The sequence below is a fragment of the Oncorhynchus gorbuscha genome, linkage group LG26 (genome assembly GCF_021184085.1).
Source record: "Oncorhynchus gorbuscha isolate QuinsamMale2020 ecotype Even-year linkage group LG26, OgorEven_v1.0, whole genome shotgun sequence".
Lineage (NCBI taxonomy): Eukaryota > Metazoa > Chordata > Actinopteri > Salmoniformes > Salmonidae > Oncorhynchus > Oncorhynchus gorbuscha.
In genome coordinates, this window is record NC_060198.1 from 39729790 (window position 1) to 39753408 (window position 23619).

The window sequence follows — 23619 nt, forward strand, 5'->3', positions numbered from 1 at the left end:
CCAATTCTCTCTCTCTCTCCCTCTCTGTTCCCTCTCTCTCTCTCCCCCATCACATATAGACACACCAATTCTCTCTCTCTCTCCCTCTCTGTTCCCTCTCTCTCTCCCCATCACATATAGACACACCAATTCTCTCTCTCTCTCTCCCTCTCTGTTCCCTCTCTCTCTCCCCATCACATATAGACACACCAATTCTCTCTCTCTCTCTCTCCCTCTCTGTTCCCTCTCTCTCTCCCCATCACATATAGACACACCAATTCTCTCTCTCTCTCTCTCTCCCTCTCTGTTCCCTCTCTCTCTCTCCCCCATCACATATAGACACACCAATTCTCTCTCTCTCTCTCCCTCTCTGTTCCCTCTCTCTCTCTCCCCATCACATATAGACACACCAATTCTCTCTCTCTCTCTCTCTGTTCCCTCTCTCTCTCTCTGTTCCCTCTCTCTCTCTCCCCCATCACATATAGACACACCAATTCTCTCTCTCTCTCTCTCCCTCTCTGTTCCTCTCTCTCTCTCCCCATCACATATAGACACACCTGTTTCTCTCTCTCTCTCCCTCTCTGTTCCCTCTCTCTCTCTCCCCCATCACATATAGACACACCAATTCTCTCTCTCTCTCTCCCTCTCTGTTCCCTCTCTCTCTCTCCCCATCACATATAGACACACCAATCTCTCTCTCTCTCTCTCCCTCTCTGTTCCCTCTCTCTGTTCTCTCCCCCATCACATATAGACACACCAATTCTCTCTCTCTCTCCCCTCTCTGTTCCCTCTCTCTCTCTCCCCCATCACATATAGACACACCAATTCTCTCTCTCTCTCTCCCTCTCTCTCTCTCCCCCATCACATATAGACACACCAATTCTCTCTCTCTCTCCCTCTCTGTTCCTCTCTCTCTCTCCCCATCACATATAGACACACCAATTCTCTCTCCCCATCACATATCTCTCTCTCCCTCTCTGTTCCCTCTCTCTCTCTCCCCATCACATATAGACACACCAATTCTCTCTCTCTCTCTCTCCCTCTCTGTTCCCTCTCTCTCTCCCCATCCATCACATATAGACACACACACATATAATTCTCTCTCTCTCTCTCTCCCTCTCTGTTCCCTCTCTCTCTCTCCCCATCACATATAGACACACCAATTCTCTCTCTCTCTCTCCCTCTCTGTTCCCTCTCTCTCTCTCCCCATCACATATAGACACACCAATTCTCTCTCTCTCTCCCTCTCTGTTCCCTCTCTCTCTCTCCCCATCACATATAGACACACCAATTCTCTCTCTGTTCTCTCTCCTCTCTGTTCCAATTCTCTCTCTCTCTCCCCATCACATATCTCCCCATCACATATAGACACACCAATTCTCTCTCTCTCTCTCTCCCTCTCTGTTCCTCTCTCTCTCTCCCCATCACATATAGACACACCAATTCTCTCTCTCTCTCCCTCTCTTCTCTCTCTCTCTCCCCATCACTCCCTCTCTGTTCCCCTCTCTCTCTCTCCCCATCACATATAGACACACCAATTCTCCTCTCTCTCTCTCCCTCATCTGACACACCAATTCTCTCTCTCTCTCCCTCCTGTTCCCTCTCTCTCTCTCCCCATCACATATAGACACACCAATTCTCTCTCTCTCTCCCTCTCTGTTCCCTCTCTCTCTCTCCCCATCACATATAGACACACCAATCTCTCTCTCTCTCTCCCTCTCTGTTCCCTCTCTCTCTCCCCATCACATATAGACACACCAATTCTCTCTCTCTCTCTCTCCCTCTCTGTTCCCTCTCTCTCTCCCCCATCACATATAGACACACCAATTCTCTCTCTCTCTCTCCTCTCTGTTCCCTCTCTCTCTCTCCCCCATCACATATAGACACACCAATTCTCTCTCTCTCTCCCTCTCTGTTCCCTCTCTCTCTCTCCCCCATCACATATAGACACACCAATTCTCTCTCTCTCTCCTCTCTGTTCCCTCTCTCTCTCTCCCCATCACATATAGACACACCAATTCTCTCTCTCTCTCTCCCTCTCTGTTCCCTCTCTCTCTCTCCCCATCACATATAGACACACCAATTCTCTCTCTCTCTCCCTCTCTGTTCCCTCTCTCTCTCTCCCCCATCACATATAGACACACCAATTCTCTCTCTCTCTCTCCCTCTCTGTTCCCTCTCTCTCTCCCCCATCACATATAGACACACCAATTCTCTCTCTCTCTCCCTCTCTGTTCCTCTCTCTCTCTCCCCCATCACATATAGACACACCAATTCTCTCTCTCTCTCCTCCCTCTCTGTTCTCTCTCTCTCTCCCCCATCACATATCTCTCTCTCCCTCTCTGTTCCCTCTCTCTCTCTCCCCATCACATATAGACACACCAATTCTCTCTCTCTCTCTCCCTCTCTCTCTCTCCCTCCCCATCTGTTCCCTCTGTTCTCTCTCTCTCCCCATCACATATAGACACACCATTCTCTCTCTCTCTCTCTCCCTCTCTGTTCCCTCTCTCCCTCCCCATCACATATAGTTCCCTCTCTGTTCCCTCTCTCTCTCCCCATCACATATAGACACACCAATTCTCTCTCTCTCCCTCTCTGTTCCCTCTCTCTCTCTCCCCATCACATATAGACACACCAATTCTCTCTCTCTCCCTCTCTGTTCCCTCTCTCTCTCTCCCCATCACATATAGACACACCAATCTCTCTCTCTCTCTCCCTCTCTGTTCCCTCTCTCTCTCTCCCCATCACATATAGACACACCAATTCTTCTCTCTCTCTCTCCCTCTCTGTTCCCTCTCTCTCTCTCCCCATCACATATAGACACACCAATTCTCTCTCTCTCTCTCCCTCTCTGTTCCCTCTCTCTCTCTCCCCATCACATATAGACACACCAATCTCTCTCTCTCTCTCCCTCTCTGTTCCCTCTCTCTCTCTCCCCCATCACATATAGACACACCAATTCTCTCTCTCTCTCTCTCCCTCTCTGTTCCCTCTCTCTCCCCCATCACATATAGACACACCAATTCTCTCTCTCTCCCTCTCTGTTCCTCTCTCTCTCTCCCCATCACATATAGACACACCAATTCTCTCTCTCTCTCTCTCCCTCTCTGTTCTCCTCTCTCTCTCTCCCCATCACATATAGACACACCAATTCTCTCTCTCTCTCCCTCTCTGTTCCCTCTCCCTCCCCCATCTCTGTTCCTCTCTCTCTCTCTCCCCCATCACATATAGACACACCAATTCTCTCTCTCTCTCCCTCTCTGTTCCCCTCTCTCTCTCTCTCCCCATCACATATAGACACACCAATTCTCTCTCTCTCTCTCTCTCCCTCTCTGTTTCCCCTCTCTCTCTCCCCATCACATATAGACACACCAATTCTCTCTCTCTCTCTCTCCCTCTCTGTTCCCTCTCTCTCTCTCCCCATCACATATAGACACACCAATTCTCTCTCTCTCTCTCCCTCTCTGTTCTCTCTCTCTCTCCCCATCACATATAGACACACCACTCTTCTCTCTCTCTCTCTCTCCCTCTCTGTTCCCTCTCTCTCTCTCCCCATCACATATAGACACACCAATTCTCTCTCTCTCTCCCTCTCTGTTCCCTCTCTCTCTCTCCCCATCACATATAGACACACCAATTCTCTCTCTCTCTCCCTCTCTGTTCTCTCTCTCTCTCCCCCATCACATATAGACACACCAATTCTCTCTCTCTCTCTCCCTCTCTGTTCCCTCTCTCTCTCTCCCCCATCACATATAGACACACCAATTTCTCTCTCTCTCTCTCCCTCTCTGTTCCCTCTCTCTCTCCCCCATCACATATAGACACACCAATTTCTCTCTCTCTCTCCCTCTCTGTTCCTCTCTCTCTCCCCCATCACATATAGACACACCAATTCTCTCTCTCTCTCCCTCTCTGTTCTCTCTCTCTCTCCCCATCACATATAGACACACCAATTCTCTCTCTCTCTCTCTCCCTCTCTGTTTCTCTCTCTCTCCCCATCACATATAGACACACCAATTCTCTCTCTCTCTCTCCCTCTCTGTTCCCTCTCTCTCTCTCCCCATCACATATAGACACACCAATTCTCTCTCTCTCTCCCTCTCTGTTCCCTCTCTCTCTCTCCCCATCACATATAGACACACCAATTCTCTCTCTCTCCCTCTCTGTTCCCTCTCTCTCTCCCCCATCACATATAGACACACCAATTCTCTCTCTCTCTCTCTCTCTCTCCCCCCTCTCTGTTCCCTCTCTCTCTCTCCCCATCACATATAGACACACCAATTCTCTCTCTCTCTCTCCCTCTCTGTTCCCTCTCTCTCTCTCCCCATCACATATAGACACACCAATTCTCTCTCTCTCTCTCCCTCTCTGTTCCCTCTCTCTCTCTCCCCATCACATATAGACACACCAATTTCTCTCTCTCTCTCTCCCTCTCTGTTCCCTCTCTCTCTCTCCCCATCACATATAGACACACCAATTCTCTCTCTCTCTCTCCCTCTCTGTTCCCTCTCTCTCTCTCCCCCATCACATATAGACACACCAATTCTCTCTCTCTCTCTCTCCCTCTCTGTTCCCTCTCTCTCTCCCCATCACATATAGACACACCAATTCTTCTCTCTCTCTCTCCCTCTCTGTTCCCTCTCTCTCTCCCCCATCACATATAGACACACCAATTCTCTCTCTCCTCTCTCCTCTCTGTTCCTCTCTCTCTCTCCCCATCACATATAGACACACCAATTTCTCTCTCTCTCTCTCCCTCTCTGTTCCCTCTCTCTCTCTCCCCATCACATATAGACACACCAATTCTCTCTCTCTCTCCCTCTCTGTTCCCCTCTCTCTCTCCCCCATCACATATAGACACACCAATTCTCTCTCTCTCTCCCTCTCTGTTCCCCTCTCTCTCTCCCCCATCACATATAGACACACCAATTCTCTCTCTCTCTCCCTCTCTGTTCCCTCTCTCTCTCTCCCCATCACATATAGACACACCAATTCTCTCTCTCTCTCTCTCCCTCTCTGTTCCCTCTCTCTCTCTCCCCATCACATATAGACACACCAATTCTCTCTCTCTCTCCCTCTCTGTTCCCTCTCTCTCTCCCCATCACATATAGACACACCAATTCTCTCTCTCTCTCTCCCTCTCTGTTCCCTCTCTCTCTCTCCCCATCACATATAGACACACCAATTCTCTCTCTCTCTCCCTCTCTGTTCCTCTCTCTCTCCCCATCACATATAGACACACCAATTCTCTCTCTCTCTCCCCCATCACATATAGACACACCAATTCTCTCTCTCTCTCCCTCTCTGTTCCCTCTCTCTCTCTCCCCATCACATATAGACACACCAATTCTCTCTCTCTCTCTCTCCCTCTCTGTTCCCTCTCTCTCTCCCCATCACATATAGACACACCAATTCTCTCTCTCTCTCCCTCTCTGTTCCCTCTCTCTCTCTCCCCATCACATATAGACACACTCTCCCTCTCTCTCTCTCTCTCTCTCCCTCTCTGTTCCCTCTCTCTCTCTCCCCCATCACATATAGACACACCAATTCTCTCTCTCTCTCTCTCCCTCTCTGTTCCCTCTCTCTCTCTCCCCATCACATATAGACACACCAATTCTCTCTCTCTCTCCCTCTCTGTTCCTCTCTCTCTCCCCCATCACATATAGACACACCAATCTCTCTCTCTCTCTCCCTCTCTGTTCCCTCTCTCTCTCTCCCCATCACATATAGACACACCAATTCTCTCTCTCTCTCTCTCTCCTCTCTGTTCCCTCTCTCTCTCTCCCCATCACATATAGACACACCAATTCTCTCTCTCTCTCTCTCCCTCTCTGTTCCCTCTCTCTCTCTCCCCATCACATATAGACACACCAATTCTCTCTCTCTCTCCCTCTCTGTTCCCCTCTCTCTCTCTCCCCATCACATATAGACACACCAATCTCTCTCTCTCTCTCTCCCTCTCTGTTCCCTCTCTCTCTCTCCCCATCACATATAGACACACCAATCTCTCTCTCTCTCTCTCCCCCTCTCCCTCTCTGTTCCCCTCTCTCTCTCTCCCCCATCACATATAGACACACCAATTCTCTCTCTCTCTCTCCCTCTCTGTTCCCTCTCTCTCTCTCCCCATCACATATAGACACACCAATTCTCTCTCTCTCTCCCTCTCTGTTCCCTCTCTCTCTCCCCCATCACATATAGACACACCAATTCTCTCTCTCTCTCCCTCTCTGTTTCCCTCTCTCTCTCCCCATCACATATAGACACATTCTCTCTCTCTCTCTCTCCCTCTCTGTTCCCCTCTCTCTCTCCCCATCACATATAGACACACCAATTCTCTCTCTCTCTCTCTCCCTCTCTGTTCCCTCTCTCTCTCTCCCCATCACATATAGACACACCAATTCTCTCTCTCTCTCCCTCTCTGTTCCCTCTCTCTCTCTCCCCATCACATATAGACACACCAATTCTCTCTCTCTCTCCCTCTCTGTTCCCTCTCTCTCTCTCCCCATCACATATAGACACACCAATTCTCTCTCTCTCTCCCTCTCTGTTCCCCTCTCTCTCTCCCCATCACATATAGACACACCAATTCTCTCTCTCTCTCCCTCTCTGTTCCCTCTCTCTCTCCCCATCACATATAGACACACCAATTCTCTCTCTCTCTCCCTCTCTGTTCCCTCTCTCTCTCCCCATCACATATAGACACACCAATTCTCTCTCTCTCCCTCTCTCTCTCTCCCCCATCACATATAGACACACCAATTCTCTCTCTCTCTCTCCCTCTCTGTTCCCTCTCTCTCTCTCCCCCATCACATATAGACACACCAATTCTCTCTCTCTCTCTCCCTCTCTGTTCCCTCTCTCTCTCTCCCCCATCACATATAGACACACCAATTCTCTCTCTCTCTCTCCCTCTCTGTTCCCTCTCTCTCTCTCCCCATCACATATAGACACACCAATTCTCTCTCTCTCTCTCTCCCTCTCTGTTCCCTCTCTCTCTCTCCCCATCACATATAGACACACCAATTTCTCTCTCTCTCTCTCTCTGTTGTTCTCTCTCTCTCTCCCCATCACATATAGACACACCAATTCTCTCTCTCTCTCTCTCCCTCTCTGTTCCCTCTCTCTCTCTCCCCCATCACATATAGACACACCAATTCTCTCTCTCTCTCTCTCCCTCTCTGTTCCCTCTCTCTCTCTCCTCTCTGTTCTCTCTCTCTCCCCATCACATATAGACACACCAATTCTCTCTCTCTCTCCCTCTCTGTTCCCTCTCTCTCTCTCTCCCCCATCACATATAGACACACCATTCTCTCTCTCTCTCCCTCTCTGTTTCCCTCTCTCTCTCCCCCATCACATATAGACACACCTCTCCCTCTCTGTTCCCTCTCTCTCTCTCCCCCATCTCTCTCCCTCTCTGTTCCCTCTCTCTCTCTCCCCATCACATATAGACACACCAATCTCTCTCTCTCTCTCCCTCTCTGTTCCCTCTCTCTCTCCCCATCACATATAGACACACCAATTCTCTCTCTCCCTCTCTCCTCTCTGTTCCCTCTCTCTCTCTCCCCCATCACATATAGACACACCAATTCTCTCTCTCTCTCTCTCCCTCTCTGTTCCCTCTCTCTCTCTCCCCATCACATATAGACACACCAATTCTCTCTCTCTCTCCCTCTCTGTTCCCTCTCTCTCTCTCCCCATCACATATAGACACACCAATTCTCTCTCTCTCTCCCTCTCTGTTCCCCTCTCTCTCTCCCCCATCACATATAGACACACCAATTCTCTCTCTCTCTCCCTCTCTGTTCCCTCTCTCTCTCTCCCCATCACATATAGACACACCAATTCTCTCTCTCTCTCCCTCTCTGTTCCCTCTCTCTCTCTCCCCATCACATATAGACACACCAATTCTCTCTCTCTCTCTCCCTCTCTGTTCCCTCTCTCTCTCTCCCCATCACATATAGACACACCAATTCTCTCTCTCTCTCCCTCTCTGTTCCCTCTCTCTCTCTCCCCATCACATATAGACACACCAATTCTCTCTCTCTCTCCCTCTCTGTTCCCTCTCTCTCTCTCCCCATCACATATAGACACACCAATTCTCTCTCTCTCTCCCTCTCTGTTCCCTCTCTCTCTCTCCCCATCACATATAGACACACCAATTCTCTCTCTCTCTCCCTCTCTGTTTCTCTCTCTCTCCCCATCACATATAGACACACCAATTCTCTCTCTCTCTCCCTCTCTGTTCCCTCTCTCTCTCTCCCCATCACATATAGACACACCAATTCTCTCTCTCTCTCTCCCTCTCTGTTCCCTCTCTCTCTCTCCCCCATCACATATAGACACACCAATTCTCTCTCTCTCTCTCTCCCTCTCTGTTCCCTCTCTCTCCCCCATCACATATAGACACACCAATTCTCTCTCTCTCTCTCCCTCTCTGTTCCCTCTCTCTCTCCCCCATCACATATAGACACACCAATTCTCTCTCTCTCTCCCTCTCTGTTCCCTCTCTCTCTCTCCCCATCACATATAGACACACCAATTCTCTCTCTCTCTCCCTCTCTGTTCCCTCTCTCTCTCTCCCCATCACATATAGACACACCAATTCTCTCTCTCTCTCCCTCTCTGTTCCCTCTCTCTCTCTCCCCATCACATATAGACACACCAATTCTCTCTCTCTCTCTCTCTCTCTCTCCTCTCTCTGTTCCCTCTCTCTCTCTCCCCATCACATATAGACACACCAATTCTCTCTCTCTCTCTCCCTCTCTGTTCCCTCTCTCTCTCTCCCCCATCACATATAGACACACCAATTCTCTCTCTCTCTCCCTCTCTGTTCCCTCTCTCTCTCCCCCATCACATATAGACACACCAATTCTCTCTCTCTCTCCCTCTCTGTTCCCTCTCTCTCTCCCCCATCACATATAGACACACCAATTCTCTCTCTCTCTCCCTCTCTGTTCTCTCCCCATCACATATAGACACACCAATTCTCTCTCTCTCTCTCCCTCTCTGTTCCCTCTCTCTCTCTCCCCATCACATATAGACACACCAATTCTCTCTCTCTCTCCCTCTCTGTTCCCTCTCTGTTCTCTCTCCCCATCACATATAGACACACCAATTCTCTCTCTCTCTCTCCCTCTCTGTTCCCTCTCTCTCTCTCCCCCATCACATATAGACACACCAATTCTCTCTCTCTCTCTCCCTCTCTGTTCCCTCTCTCTCTCTCCCCATCACATATAGACACACCAATCTCTCTCTCTCTCTCTCTCTCTGTTCCCTCTCTCTCTCTCCCCATCACATATAGACACACCAATTCTCTCTCTCTCTCCCTCTCTGTTCCCTCTCTCTCTCTCCCCCATCACATATAGACACACCAATTCTCTCTCTCTCTCCCTCTCTGTTCCCTCTCTCTCTCTCCCCATCACATATAGACACACCAATTCTCTCTCTCTCTCTCTCCCTCTCTGTTCCCTCTCTCTCTCTCCCCCATCACATATAGACACACCAATTCTCTCTCTCTCTCTCTCCCTCTCTGTTCCCTCTCTCTCTCTCCCCATCACATATAGACACACCAATTCTCTCTCTCTCTCTCTCCCTCTCTGTTCCCCTCTCTCTCTCTCCCCATCACATATAGACACACCAATTCTCTCTCTCTCTCTCTCCCTCTCTGTTCCCTCTCTCTCTCTCCCCCATCACATATAGACACACCAATTCTCTCTCTCTCTCCCTCTCTGTTCCCTCTCTCTCTCCCCCATCACATATAGACACACCAATTCTCTCTCTCTCTCTCTCTCCCTCTCTGTTCCCTCTCTCTCTCTCCCCATCACATATAGACACACCAATTCTCTCTCTCTCTCCCTCTCTGTTCCCTCTCTCTCTCTCCCCATCACATATAGACACACCAATCTCTCTCTCTCTCCCTCTCTGTTTCCTCTCTCTCTCCCCATCACATATAGACACACCAATCTCTCTCTCTCTCTCCCTCTCTGTTCCCTCTCTCTCTCTCCCCATCACATATAGACACACCAATTCTCTCTCTCTCTCCCTCTCTGTTCCCTCTCTCTCTCCCCCATCACATATAGACACACCAATTCTCTCTCTCTCTCTCTCCCTCTCTGTTTCTCTCTCTCTCCCCATCACATATAGACACACCAATTCTCTCTCTCTCTCCCTCTCTGTTCCCTCTCTCTCTCTCCCCATCACATATAGACACACCATTCTCTCTCTCTCTCTCTCCCTCTCTGTTCCCTCTCTCTCTCTCCCCATCACATATAGACACACCAATCTCTCTCTCTCTCTCCCTCTCTGTTCCCTCTCTCTCTCCCCATCACATATAGACACACCAATTCTCTCTCTCTCTCCCTCTCTGTTCCCCTCTCTCTCTCTCCCCATCACATATAGACACACCAATTCTCTCTCTCTCTCTCCCTCTCTGTTCCCTCTCTCTCTCTCCCCATCACATATAGACACACCAATTCTCTCTCTCTCTCCCTCTCTGTTCCCTCTCTCTCTCTCCCCATCACATATAGACACACCAATCTCTCTCTCTCTCCCTCTCTGTTCCTCTCTCTCTCCCCCATCACATATGTTCTCTCTCTCTCCCTCTCTGTTCTCCCTCTCCCCATCACATATAGACACACCAATTCTCTCTCTCTCCCTCTCTGTTCCCCTCTCTCTCATCACATATAGTTCCCTCTCTGTTCCCTCTCTCTCTCCCCCATCACATATAGACACACCAATTCTCTCTCTCTCTCTCTCCCTCTCTGTTCCCCTCTCTCTCTCCCCATCACATATAGACACACCAATTCTCTCTCTCTCTCTCTCCTCTCTGTTCCTCTCTCTCTCTCCCCCATCACATATAGACACACCAATTCTCTCTCTCTCTCTCTCTCCCTCTCTGTTCCCTCTCTCTCTCTCCCCATCACATATAGACACACCAATTCTCTCTCTCTCTCCCTCTCTGTTCCCCTCTCTCTCTCCCCATCACATATAGACACACCAATTCTCTCTCTCTCTCTCTCCCTCTCTGTTCCCTCTCTCTCTCTCCCCCATCACATATAGACACACCAATTCTCTCTCTCTCTCCCTCTCTGTTCCCTCTCTCTCTCCCCCATCACATATAGACACACCAATTCTCTCTCTCTCTCCCTCTCTGTTCCCTCTCTCTCTCCCCCATCACATATAGACACACCAATTCTCTCTCTCTCTCCTCTCTGTTCCCTCTCTCTCTCCCCATCACATATAGACACACCAATTCTCTCTCTCTCTCCCTCTCTGTTCCTCTCTCTCTCTCCCCCATCACATATAGACACACCAATCTCTCTCTCTCTCTCCCTCTCTGTTCCCTCTCTCTCTCCCCATCACATATAGACACACCAATTCTCTCTCTCTCTCCCTCTCTGTTCTCTCTCTCTCCCCCATCACATATAGACACACCAATTCTCTCTCTCTCTCTCCCTCTCTGTTCTCCCTCTCTCTCTCCCCCATCACATATAGACACACCAATTCTCTCTCTCTCTCCCTCTCTGTTCCCTCTCTCTCTCTCCATCCCATCACATATAGACACACCAATCTCTCTCTCTCTCCCTCTCTGTTCCCTCTCTCTCTCTCCCCATCACATACAGACACACCAATTCTCTCTCTCTCTCCCTCTCTGTTCCCTCTCTCTCTCTCCCCATCACATACAGACACACCAATTCTCTCTCTCTCTCTCCCTCTCTGTTCCCCTCTCTCTCTCCCCATCACATATAGACACACCAATTCTCTCTCTCTCTCTCCCTCTCTGTTCCCCTCTCTCTCCCCCATCACATATAGACACACCAATTCTCTCTCTCTCTCTCCCTCTCTGTTCCCCTCTCTCTCTCCCCATCACATATAGACACACCAATTCTCTCTCTCTCTCTCCTCTCTCTCTGTTCTCTCTCTCCCCATCACATACAGACACACCAATCTCTCTCTGTTCTCTCTCCTCTCTCTGTTCCTCTCTGTTCTCTCTCCCCCATCACATATAGACACACCAATTCTCTCTCTCTCTCCCTCTCTGTTCCCTCTCTCTCTCCCCCATCACATATAGACACACCAATTCTCTCTCTCTCTCTCTCCCTCTCTGTTCCCTCTCTCTCCCCCATCACATATAGACACACCAATTCTCTCTCTCTCTCCCTCTCTGTTCCCTCTCTCTCCCCCATCACATATAGACACACCAATTCTCTCTCTCTCTCCCTCTCTGTTCCCTCTCTCTCTCTCCCCCATCACATATAGACACACCAATTCTCTCTCTCTCCCTCTCTGTTCCCTCTCTCTCTCCCCATCACATATAGACACACCAATTCTCTCTCTCTCCCTCTCTGTTCCCTCTCTCTCTCCCCCATCACATATAGACACACCAATTCTCTCTCTCTCTCTCTCCCTCTCTGTTCCCTCTCTCTCTCTCCCCATCACATATAGACACACCAATCTCTCTCTCTCTCCCTCTCTGTTCCCTCTCTCTCTCTCCCCATCACATATAGACACACCAATTCTCTCTCTCTCTCCCTCTCTGTTCCCTCTCTCTCTCTCCCCATCACATATAGACACACCAATTCTCTCTCTCTCTCTCTCCCTCTCTGTTCCCTCTCTCTCTCTCTCCCCATCACATATAGACACACCAATTCTCTCTCTCTCTCTCTCCCTCTCTGTTCCCTCTCTCTCTCTCCCCATCACATATAGACACACCAATTCTCTCTCTCTCTCCCCTCTCCCTCTCTGTTCCCCTCTCTCTCTCCCCATCACATATAGACACACCAATTCTCTCTCTCTCTCTCTCCCTCTCTGTTCCCTCTCTCTCTCTCCCCATCACATATAGACACACCAATTCTCTCTCTCTCTCTCCCTCTCTGTTCCCTCTCTCTCTCTCCCCATCACATATAGACACACCAATTCTCTCTCTCTCTCCCTCTCTGTTCCCTCTCTCTCTCTCCCCATCACATATAGACACACCAATTCTCTCTCTCTCTCTCTCCCTCTCTGTTCCCTCTCTCTCTCCCCCATCACATATAGACACACCAATTCTCTCTCTCTCTCCCTCTCTGTTCCCTCTCTCTCTCTCCCCATCACATATAGACACACCAATTCTCTCTCTCTCTCTCCCTCTCTGTTCCCTCTCTCTCTCTCCCCCATCACATATAGACACACCAATTCTCTCTCTCTCTCTCTCCCTCTCTGTTCCCTCTCTCTCCCCCATCACATATAGACACACCAATTCTCTCTCTCTCTCCCTCTCTGTTCCCTCTCTCTCTCCCCCATCACATATAGACACACCAATTCTCTCTCTCTCTCTCTCCCTCTCTGTTCCCTCTCTCTCTCCCCCATCACATATAGACACACCAATTCTCTCTCTCTCTCTCTCCCTCTCTGTTCCCTCTCTCTCTCTCCCCCATCACATATAGACACACCAATTCTCTCTCTCTCTCTCTCCCTCTCTGTTCCCTCTCTCTCTCTCCCCCATCACATATAGACACACCAATTCTCTCTCTCTCTCCCTCTCTGTTCCCTCTCTCTCTCCCCCATCACATATAGACACACCAATTCTCTCTCTCTCTCTCTCCCTCTCTGTTCCCTCTCTCTCTCTCCCCCATCACATATAGACACACCAATTCTCTCTCTCTCTCTCTCCCTCTCTGTTCCCTCTCTCTCTCTCCCCATCACATATAGACACACCAATTCTCTCTCTCTCTCCCTCTCTGTTCCCTCTCTCTCTCTCCCCATCACATATAGACACACCAATTCTCTCTCTCTCTCCCTCTCTGTTCCCTCTCTCTCTCCCCCATCACATATAGACACACCAATTCTCTCTCTCTCTCTCTCCCTCTCTGTTCCCTCTCTCTCTCCCCATCACATATAGACACACCAATTCTCTCTCTCTCTCCCTCTCTGTTCCTCTCTCTCTCCCGCATCACATATAGACACACCAATTCTCTCTCTCCCCCCCTCTGTTCCCTCTCTCTCTCTCCCCCATCACATATAGACATACCAATTCTCTCTCTCACACACACTCTCTCTGTCCCTCGCTCTCTCTCACACACACAAACACACACTCTTTCTCTGTCTTACACACACACATTTTCTCTCATTCTTTCTCAGTCTCTCTCACACGTGCTCTCTCTCTCTCTCTCTCTCTCTCTCTCTCTCTCTCACTCTCTCCTCTCTCTCTCGATCACATACTTTCAGCTCAGAAAGAGAAATCAATAGCCACAAATTAATCATTGTGCCTTAGGCAGTCCGTGCGATAGGGGGAGGGGATGAGCCAGGGAGAGAGAGTGTGTCATTTAGAGAGATAGAGAATTGAGGGGTTTTTGGACCACACACACATACACATGTGAACAAACACACACACCCTTATGTCAGTGAATTTGACCATCAGGGTCCAGACTTGTCAAGGCTAAGTTAATAACAAGGTACAGAAGGTATTTCAATGAAACTGTCACACCCTGATCTGTTTCACCCGTCTTTGTGCTTGTCTCCACCCCCCTCCAGGTGTCACCCATCTTCCCCATTATACCCAGTGTATTTATACATGTGTTCTCTGTTTGTCTGTTGCCAGTTCGTCTTGTCAAGACTACCAGCGTGTTTTGCCATGCTTCTGGATTTCCTAGTCTCTGTTTTCTTGCCCTCCCGGGTTCCGACCTGTTCTGCCTGCCCTGACACTGAGCCCACCTGCCTGACCATTCAGCTTGCCCTGACCTCGAGCCTTCCTGCATCCCCTGTACCTTTCGGACTCTGACCTGGTTAATGAACCTCTGCCTGTCCTCGACCTGCCTATTGCCTGTCCCTTGTATTTTAATAAATATCAGAGACTCAAACCATCTGCCTCATGTGTCTGCATCTTGGGTCTCGCCAAGTGCCGTTATAGAAACAGAGGTAGCACACATTTTTGCTATTTGAATTAGCTACTGTATTGAATATAATCTTGCTCATTGCTGAAAACTGTTTAACAATTCAATGTCTATGTAGCTGCCTGAAAGCACGTCTTTACCAAGACTCACCATTAGTTAAATATGTAGAGACGTACCTGAATCCACCTGATAGAACAGCTATTTTAGCATGACTCTATAGTGCTCCATTTTTCCTCCTGCAAAGACTTTGTTATCTACGCTGAATAACCTTATCTTCCGAACTGCACAAGTGTTGCTGAGGAATGCAATTTTAAGGAGCAAGGGAATTTTGATGGAATTATTTAAATTCAATGAGACTTCGATTTAAATCTTTATTTTTTGACGCCAGTGTATTAAGTACTTAGACACACTCCAATGTACAGGGCATAGACAGATACACTTGCCTGCATACAGGTATGCATATGTCACCGCGTGTGCATGCAACCACACACACGCACGCACGCACGCACACACACACACACACACACACACACACACACACACACACACACACACACACACACACACACACACACACACACACATGATCCTTTGACACTGATCTAAACAGCTGCTGGTGTAACACTGTACCTGGTCTTTTTCCAAAGTTCAAAAAATAACGAAGCGCCACCCCGCCACTTGTGCTGGTAAACAACTGAGGAATGGGGCTTGAGAAAAATAACCACTCTCAAGCTGATAGACAGAACTATGGTTACAAGACTGACCATCCAGCCATAACATGTGTTCTGAAGCCATACAGTCATCAATGAATTCATCAATGAATCTGACATTCACTATAAAGTGCTTTGTTCACAGAATATCCACACGTTGTTTTCATCAGAAAAGAAAAGGTTGGAAATGTGTTCACTATTTTCTGGGCAATCAGTAAATACTACCACACGAAAATGTACATGTCTTTAAGAGTAGTATGCCTGCAACAGGTCCACTATAGGAAAGATCGAGGCAACGGGGGCTGCCTAATTTATAGGATGTTTTACAACATTGCAGAGATGCAGAGAATGAAGTTGAGTTACTTCTAAGTAACTTTGGGTTCCTCCTAAATCATCTCTCTCCGACATTGTGACCTTCCATTACAGAGCTTTGCTTTGGTGTGGACTGAGGCCTATACATTCATATCAGTTGTGTTCCTCCACTGTATTCACTAATGGGGATTGTGTTTCTGCTTGCTGAAGGAAAGTCTACAAGAATATGTATTGAATACATAGAATTGAATTGTGATGATACCAGTAGTGAATCAATCCTACACACGTGCTTGTTTCCATTTTCTTCTCGATCAGGAATCATAACTGCGAACAGTCAAAACTGTTCGCTGCCCTGGCCCCCCAATGGTGGAACAAACTCCCTCACGACGCCAGGACAGCGGAGTCAATCACCACCTTCCGGAGACACCTGAAACCCCACCTCTTTAAGGAATACCTAGGATAGGATAAGTAATCCCTCTCACCCCCCCCCCTTAAGTTTTAGATGCACTATTGTAAAGTGACTGTTCCACTGGATGTCATAAGGTGAATGCACCAATTTGTAAGTCGCTCTGGATAAGAGCGTCTGCTAAATGACTTAAATGTAAATGTAAATGTAAATGTAAATGTAATATTTGACATGTATGAAACTGTTTGGTGTAACATACAGAGATGAGAGTAGAGTCATACATAATAAGACTCATCATTCTGCACCTTTTGATAGTTGTGTTTCCAATTTTGATCGTCATGATTTAGTGACTGCAAAGAAAATCTATTGATCTACTGGGATTTAAAAACGAACGAATGTTTGGACTCAAAAGATAAGTATGGTTGAGTGTGTTTTCAAAACAGACAACATAGTTCCAAAGAATCCTTGTAGGCGATTGAGAAAAACTATAATTTTACAGTATGTAACAACTGCAGATTGCCCCTTTAATGCTTAAAAAAACACCGAATTTATGTACAATAAAAATAAAACATAATTTATGTACAATATTTAGTGCTTGGGTGACAGGGGAGTAACCTAGAACCATTTGGATATCTCCCTCAGCTACGTCCAAATCCAGACTTTTCCGACAGGATTTTGGTCCAACGTCATCTTTTTTTCATAACATTTACCCTGCACATAGCCTAGTGACTTGGGGTTGGTGCTTGAAGTGGTGGTACTGTCTCCACCACCACAGTGTGTAGATGTGACAGGGGGTCTCACGTACAGAGAACACCTCTCAAGACATAAGCCTTGAGAAATGTGCATGAAATTTCCCCGGCTAGACCTTAAGCTGGCGTTCAAAACGGGAGCCTGTTCCCCATCTGCCAGTTCTCACTCCACTCAAAACCACAAGCACTTATTTCACCTGGGGAAGTGCTTCGCTTCTCTCTCTCACTGTGTTGGTGGGAGTGATCTTTTACCAGACACTTCTGAGAGGGGGAGAAAGAGGGGAAGTGGAGAGGAATGGGGAGGTAGAGAGGCCATTTGAGAGAGGGGGAAGGGGATTTAAGATTAAAAAGAGGGAAAGATTCATATCATATCTGTGCAGAAAGAGGAGAAAGCAGGAAAGAGAGACAGAAAGAGTGGGAGAGAGAAGTTGAGAGAAGAAGACCAACGGATGTATATGTTTATAATGCCTCATGCTTGTAACATGTATCTATTTGAGTCATATACATACAGTATGTGGATTGAGGTATATATATGAGATATGATTTATGAGAGACATATGAGTGATGTATAGAAGACAACAGGTCTCAACAGTGATTCATTTAGCTTTGTGCTATTCTGAAAACAATGTGGCCTCATCGCACCGGTAGCATACGTGCTTGCATACATGACTGTTTGTGTGTGTTTGTGTGTGATGCATGCATGATGGATAGGGAGTAATTGCTCATGTTGAAGGTATGGCATACCGTCCTTTATTATACACAGTTAACAGTTTTCTTTCACCCTCTCAAGCTGTTGGCAGCCATCCATGTCTTTATGAGATCTCTTCAATATGATGTAATTGATGCTGACTTATTAGTGAAGGAGAGAATACCAAACACCACCCCTCGCGGACATGAAGGATTCACTGCCTAATCGGTCTAGAATGTTACTTTTGTGATACATTTTCTCATTTCATATTAAACGTGCTGAAGCAAATATTGGCCCGATGGTTCTGCTATACAGAAATTATGTGTTTTAGGAATAGATTCCTGATTCCTGCAAAATGCATCGTATTACAAATGTACTGTATTACACTGTATTACTGTTGTCCTCACTCCCAGTGAAATAACATGACATACGCCATCCTTTCTAAAGCCAGTCACTCTAAATGTGAGCTCAGCCCTGTTTTACTATACAGTATATTGGCCTACATAGGGAAAGGGAAAGGGGATACCTAGTCAGTTCAGCAACTGAATGCATTCAACCAGAATGTGTCTTCCACATTAAACCCCTATGAATCAGCTCATAAAGTGAAGTGCTTTCTCAGCCGTGTGGGTCCCAGTGTCACCCAATGATCTTTCTGGCAACCAACCTAAAGAGTTCTACAGTAACAGCATCAACAGCTACAACAAATCAACACTGTGTTCTGCACCATTAGCTCCGTCAGCTGAATGGCGTGGCTTGGCTTGGCCGGGCTTGGCTCTGTGTGCCGCGTGGGGATAACCGGATATGTCACTGGTGCTGTTGCTGGCAGAAGCCTAACTGAGGAGACGAGGCAAGTGGGAGAATGGAGGCTTCCTAGAGTATACTGGCAGACAAGACAAGTAGGCTCTGGAGAGTTGAGTCTGGAGCAAGAGCTCAGTTCTCAACCCTGTCTAGCAGCACCTTGCAGTTGGATGGGAGGGTATTTGTGTGTGAATGGTGGTAATAGTTTGTTATTTTATCATTTTGTAGGTGTATAGGTTGAGATAGGTACTGTGTGTGTGTGTGTGTGTGTGTGTGTGTGTGTGTGTGTGTGTGTGTGTGTGTGTGTGTGTGTGTGTGTGTGTGTGTGTGTGTGTGTGTGTGTGTGTGTGTGTGTGTGTGTGTGTGTGTGTGTGTGTGTGTGTGTGTGTGTGTGTGTGTGTGTGTGTGTGTGTGTGTGTTTGGGTAGCATCCATCCCTGACAGCAGTGTTGAAATGTGTGAAGCAGGAGAGTGTACTAAACCCAGGAGTCCCAGCGCAGTGACTCACTCTACTGCTGTGTTCTTCTCCTGCACTGAGTCAATGGAGATGCTCATGGACACACACACACACACACACACACACACATCCTATGCAATTACACAGGAGCACACAGAGGAGAAATAAACATTCACATAGCCCAAGTCCACATTAAGGACGACTTAGTTGGCAAACCACACTCTGCCATCAATCTGTGTTTGTCCCACTCACATAGTGGTGGCAGGCAGTGTGATCGTAGTGATGTCATCATCAGTTCAGGGGGATTCAGGGGGCTGGAAGTCTCTCATGATGACACACCAGTGGAGGCTGCTGAGGGGAGGACGGCTCATAATAATGTCTGGAATGGAGTCATTGGAAAGGTATCAACCACATCAAACGTCAAAGGAAAGGTTGACTTCCTGCTTTCTGGTTCCTGCTTCCTGCTTTCTGGCTGTCTCACTCTTTTTCACTCTCAATCTCTTTCAATTCTCCCCTCCTTTCTCTCTCTCTCTTTCACCCCCCTCTCACTCTATTTTTGCGTTTCCCTCTATCCCCTTGTTTCTCCCTATCTCTCTCTCTCTTCCCCTCTCTCTCTCTCTCTCTCTCTCTCTCTCTCTCTCTCTCTCTCTCTCTCTCTCTCTCTCTCTCTCTCTCTCTCTCTCCTCTCTCTCTTTCCTCCCCTCTCTCTCTTCCTCCTCTCTCCTCTCTCTCTCTCTCTCTCTCTCTCTCTCTCTCTCTCTCTCTCTCTCTCTCTCTCTCTCTCTCTCTCTCTTCCTCCTCTTCCTTCTTTCCTCCCTCTCTCTCTCTCTCACTCTGTCTCCCTCCCTCCCTTTCTCTGTCTCTTTCTCTCTCTCTCCCTCCCTCTCTCCCTCCCTTTCTCTCTCTCTTTCTCTCTCTCTCCCTCTCTCTCTCTCTCTCTCTCTCTCTCTCTCTCTCTCTCTCTCTCTTTAATCCTCCCTCTCTTTCTTTAACCCGTCCCTTCCATACTTCTCCCATCTTCACATGCCCCCAGCTCTCTATCAGTCTCCCTCTCTCTTTTGCTTTCTCTCTCTGTGGGTCAGTGCTCATACAGTCATCTTTATAATCTAGTGAAACAGCTGCATCGACCGCCTTTGATTTGTGATCTTTTATAGTCTCTAGTAAAAGTAACCCCCCCGCCCAGATCTATCCTGAAGTGTTCACACTCTTATTAATGTTGGTTGGAAATCCAATTGATTTAGATAAGAGTACGGCATGTCCTAAGATCAATGGCCAGCTGTTTTAAGGGTGAATTTATGAGGCCTAGCTCCTGCCTCGCTGTGCTCACTGTGCAGATTTTACACCGATAGCATGAGCTCACTTCCACAGCGATGATGTAAATCGTAGCAAAGGGTGGCCGAGGGGTCAAATCGCTTAGGTTTTCATGAGAGTACATGAGCCTCGGCCACAGCTTTATCACCTCTGTAGCACAGCGAACAATCTGCCTTGTAGATTGGGTTCTGTTACCAGCTGTTTATTAAATGAAATTGCCTTTGTGTGTTAACATGACTGGGCTGTGAACACCTTGGTTAATGTGCGTCTTGCAGAAAAAAGTCTTATACATTACAGGCTTTTTATCACTTTGTATCTGCTACATTTTTACAACTCCAAGCACACACATCTAAACAGATCATCAACGTGGCTCATGTTTCACAACTCTAAGCACACACATATAAACAGATCATCAACGTGGCTCATGTTTCACAACTCTAAGCACACACATCTAAACAGATCATCAACGTGGCTCATGTTTCACAACTCTAAGCACACACATCTAAACAGATCATCAACGTGGCTCATGTTTCACAACTCCAAGCACACACATCTAAACAGATCATCAACGTGGCTCATGTTTCACAACTCTAAGCACACACATCTAAACAGATCATCAACGTGGCTCATGTTTCACAACTCTAAGCACACACATCTAAACAGATCATCAACGTGGCTCATGTTTCACAACTCTAAGCACACACATCTAAACAGATCATCAACGTGGCTCATGTTTCACAACTCCATGCACACACATCTAAACAGATCATCAACGTGGCTCATGTTTCACAACTCCAAGCACACACATCTAAACAGATCATCAACGTGGCTCATGTTTCACAACTCTAAGCACACACATCTAAACAGACAACGTGGCTCTCTAAGCACACACATCTAAACAGATCATCAACGTGGCTCATGTTTCACAACTCTAAGCACACACATCTAAACAGATCATCAACGTGGCTCATGTTTCACAACTCTAAGCACACACATCTAAACAGATCATCAACGTGGCTCATGACTGAGTAGAACAAAAACTCACAAATCACTTGATCAATTTGGATACATATTCAATCTAGGTGTCTGCTCTTCACTTTACTTTTGATATGATTTTCTTGTCATTTCTTAACAATAAAATGAACTATCACATCACACTGCTCCAAACAGATAGCTACTGAGCCCCAACGATGTGCTGTCTAGTTTATTTATACTACATGCCCAAAAGTATGTGGACACCTGCTCGTCGAACATCTCATCCCAAAATGATGGGCCTTAGTATGTAGTTGGTCCTCCCTTTGCTACTATAACATTCTCCACACTTCTGGGAAGGCTTTCCACTAGATGTTGGAACATTGCTGCAGGGACCATTCAGCCACAAGAGCATTAGTGAGGTCGGGCACTAATGTTGGGCGACTAGGCCTGGCTCGCAATCGGCTTTCCAATTCATCCCAAAGATGTTCGATGGGGTTGAGGTCAGCGCTTTGTACATGACAGTCAGGTTCTTCGACACTGATCTCGGCAAACCATTTCTGTATGGACATCGCTTTGTGCACTGGGCCATTGTCATGCTGAAACAGGAAAGCACCTTCCCCAAACTGTTGCCACAATGTTGGAAGCACAGAATCGTCTAGAATGTCATTGTATGCTGTAGCATTAAGACTACCATTCACTGGAACTAAGCGGCCTAGCACAAACCATGAAAAACAGCGCCAGACCACTGCTTGGCCATGGAAACCCATTTCATGAAGCTCCCGACGAACAGTTCTTGTGGTGACATTGCTTCCAGAGGAAGTTTGGAACTCGGTAGTGAGTGTTGCAATCGAGGATAGACGATTTTTACGCGCTACGCGTTTCAGCACTCGGCAGTCCTGTTCTGTGAGCTTGTGTGGCCTACCCTTTCGCGGATGAGCCGTTGTTGCTCCGAGACTTTTCCACTTCACAATAACAACACATGCAGTTGACAACTCTAGCAGGGCAGGAATTTGACGAACTGACTTGATGGAAATGTGTCCTATGACGGTGCCATGTGGAAAATCACTGAGCTCTTCAGTCAGGCCGTTCTACTGCCAATGTTTGTCTACGGAGATTACATGGCTGTGTACTCGATAGCAGAATCCAATCATTTGAAGGTGTGTCCACATACTTTTGTATATATAATGCATATAGTTTGATACCTGCTGAACACTGTACATTTTTATATTTTTACCTCAGAAATGTGTAAATTTGAAATCAATTTATGTTGTAAGATATCAGCTGATGTAAGAAGGGCTATATAAATACATTTGATTTGATTTGATTTTGGTTTGATTTGATTTGGAAGGTAAAACTAAATCATATATGGATGTGGCTGTAACTACTACATCATCATTCTCCATCAGCCAATGTGCTTGAATAGGACAAAGTGGAAAGAGTCACTCTATGTGCTACATGTATTGGTGACTAAACTTAATGTTCTCATGGTATTTCACAGACTAAGGGGTGAAAGATGTGTGAAACCCCAATGAACGCACAAGATTCTGAACATAAAATAGGGGCATTACATGTGTTTAGTTTAGAGTTTTGTACTTAGAGTTTTGAAAATATACCACTTACACCTGAAAAATGGGCCAAACTGATTGAAAAAAATGAACAGTGTTGTCAGTAAATGTGTGTGTAGACGTGTGTGTGTGTTGTGTGTGCATGCGTCCGTGCGTACATGCACGTGTTACTTTACTGTGTGTGTACACATAATTGTGTGTTTACACAATATGACATCCATGCTGGATAGAGGCATCACGTGGGATGAAGTGGTTGTCCAATGGGGAAGGCAGCACTGCTACTGTATAATGCTAATCAATTAGCCCTGCTAGGGACTTGGCCAGGTCTTAGCCTTCCAATGAGAGCAGCACAGCCACTCACCTGTTGGCTTAACAAATAGCTGGCTATAGCCAGATGACATCACAGCTCCAGAGATGCCCTCTGTGTGTGTGTGTGTGTGTGTGTGTGTGTGTGTGTGTGTGTGTGTGTGTGTGTGTGTGTGTGTGTGTGTGTGTGTGTGTGTGTGTGTGTGTGTGTGTGTGTGTGTGTGTGTGTGTGTGTGTGTGTGTGTGTGTGTGTGTGTGTGTGTGTGTGTGTGTGTGTGTGTGCTCTGACCACGAAGCTGTGTGTATCTGAGGTCACAGACTATGCTCAATAGGGGCCAGATGTAAACTTTTATTAAAACATATTACTTGGTCTTATGCAACACATTTTCGCTTAAGGCCCCAAAAAGGCTCTGACTGCATATGTGGGTATGGATGTGGTTACGCAGAACCGCCAGCCACTGCGGCCCCATTTTTTGTGGCCCCCATCCCATCAA

At 47.2% G+C, this 23619-nt stretch overlaps 1 protein-coding gene across 1 annotated transcript in view; it reads left to right on the top strand.

The window, feature by feature from the left end:
* The window catches only part of LOC124015153 (voltage-dependent calcium channel gamma-2 subunit), a 116839-nt gene that overhangs the window by 43429 nt on the left and 49791 nt on the right, over positions 1-23619 (top strand). The gene's annotated exons all lie outside the window — the stretch shown is intronic.